Source organism: Alligator sinensis, unplaced genomic scaffold (genome assembly GCF_000455745.1).
Source record: "Alligator sinensis unplaced genomic scaffold, ASM45574v1 scaffold707_1, whole genome shotgun sequence".
NCBI lineage: Eukaryota > Metazoa > Chordata > Crocodylia > Alligatoridae > Alligator > Alligator sinensis.
In genome coordinates, this window is record NW_005842065.1 from 1,067,060 (window position 1) to 1,069,697 (window position 2,638).

The following is a 2,638-nucleotide window of genomic DNA, read 5'->3' on the forward strand; positions in this document are numbered from 1 at the left end:
CAAGGTAGGAGCGAGGACCACTTCCCTAGGAAGTTGGTTCCAGATCCTAGCCACCCTAACAGTGAAATAGTGCCTCCTAATCTCTAACCTGAACCTATTCTCCAGCAGCTTCTGGCCATTGTTCCTCGTCACCCCAGGTGCTGCTGGGGGGAATAGGACCCTTCCTATTTGCTGCTGATCTCCCCTAACGAGTTTGTAGGCAGCCACCAAATTCCCCCTCAGCCTCTGTTTGCTGAGACTGAACAGGTTCAGGTCCCTCAGCCCCTCCTCATAGGGCCTGCCCTGTTGCCCTCCAATCAAGCAGGTGGCCCTCCTCTGAACCCTCTCAAGGGAGACCACATCCTCCTTAAAGTGCAGTGCCCAGAACTGGACACAGTACTCCAATTGAGGCTGGACCAATGTCACGTAGAGGGGGAGTATCACCTCTCTGGATCAGCTTGAGATGCATCTTTGGATGCATGACAAGGTATGACCGGCCTTGCTGGCTGCGGGCTGGCATTGGCGGCTCATGTTCATCTTGGAGTCAATAATGACCGCCTTTCCTCCCAGTTCTGTCCCTTCTATATAGTGTGTATCCCTGAATGCCCACTGCCTGGTCATGGGTAGGATCCCATCAGGTTTCTGGTCAACCAAATCCAACCATTCATGTAGGTTCTTAACCTGCATGCAGGACCTTAATCTAACGCAGGAGGTATATGGTCCCGCTAGGAGGAATGCCTTACTGGACTTAGTGTTAGCTACGAGGGAGGACCTCATAGGGGAGCTGCAGATTCGTGGTTACCTTGCGGACAGTGACCACCAATCAGTCGAATTTACCATACGGCGTAGGGCGGATAAGATAACTAGTAGCATGGAAGTGCTTGACTTTAGGAAGGCTAACTTCAGTGTGCTTAGAAGTCTAGTCAATGATCACTGCAGAAGACTATTGGCGAGATGGGAGTCCAGGAAGGGTGGTCGTTCCTAAAGGAAGCGATCCTTCAGGCACAGAGGGAGACTATCCCAGTATGAGGGAAAAGGGGGAAAGGAGCCAAAAAATGTCCTTGGCTAAACAGGGAAATCCAGGGGAGCCTAAGGGCAAAAAAGAAGACATATAGGCAGTGGAAGCACGGGGAAGCTACCAAGTAGGAATGTACCTACTTGACCCACACTTGCAGGGAGGCAGTTAGAAAGGCCAAAGAAACTACAGAGCTGAGGCTAGCAACACAAGTTAAAGACAACAAAAAGTCTTTTTTTAGGTATGTAGGGAGTAAAAGGAAGGCACAGGGCAGCATAGGAGCCCTACTGAACAAGGAGCAATTAGCGACAGAGAGGGGGGACAAGGCTGAGCTATTCAATGAGTATTTTGCCTCAGTGTTCAGTGAACAGGGCTCAAGGTAAGTCTCCTAATGGGTTCTTAGATGGGCATCAGAGGGACACCAGCCTACCAACTGTTGATGCCGACTTGGTGCAGAGTCACTTGGATGGACTGGATGTATTCAAGTCAGCAGGCCTGGATGAGCTGCATCCGAGGGTACTGAAGGAATTGGCTGGTGTCATAGCAGAACCTCTGGCACAGCTGTTTGAGCGCTCGTGGCACTTGGGTCAGGTCCCAGAGGACTGGAAAAGAGCCAATGTAGTTCCTATTTTCAAGAAGGGGAGGAAGGAGGATCTAAGTAATTGTAGGCCGGTCAGTGTCACCTCCATCCTTGGAAAGGTCTTTGAAAAGATTATGAAGGATCATATTTTCATAGATTTCATAGACATTAGGGCTGGAAGGGACCTCGGAAGATCATCGAGTCCAGCCCCCTGCCCAAAGGGCAGGAAGTCAGCTGGGTTCATAGGATCCCAGCAAGATGAGCATCCAGTTTGCTCTTGAAGGTGTTCAATGTAGGCGCTTGAACCACCTCCGGTGGCAGGCTGTTCCAGACCTTGAGGGCTCGGACAGTAAAGAAATTCTTCCTTATGTCCAGCCTGAAACGGTCTTGTAGTAGTTTATGACCATTCGACCTAGTCGTCATCCCTTGGGGCACTCTGGTGAACAAACGTTCCCCCAGATACTGGCGGTCACCCCTGATAAACTTATAGGCGGCCATCAGATCACCCCTGAGCCAGCGCTTTTCCAGGCTATATATTTGTGGGAGTCCAGTGGGAAAAATAATGCAGAAGGGAAACTAGCATGGATTTGTAGCAGGTAGATGATGCCTGACCAATCTGGTTTCGTTTTATGACAGGGTCTCAAAATGCTTAGATGCAGGAGTAAAGGTGGATGTCGTTTTCTTGGACTTTAGCAAGGCCTTCAATACAGTATCTTATCTTATTCTCATAAATAAATTAAGAGGCTGGCTGTGATATAGATGTTTACACGATCCGGTGGGTGGCAAATTGGCTTAGCGGTCACACCCAGAGAGTGGTAGTAGACGGGTCGGTATCAACCTGGAAGGATGTGGGTAGTGGGGTCCCACAGCGTTTGGTCCTTGGACCTGTACTCTTCAATATCTTCATCAATGACTTGGATGTGGGTGTGAAGTGTACTCTGTCCAAGTTTGCCAATGATACTAAATTGTGGGGTGAAGCGCACACTCTGGAGGGTAGTGAACAATTGCAGGCAGACCTGGACAGGTTAGAAAACTGGGCAGTACGCAATAGGATGCAGTACCAC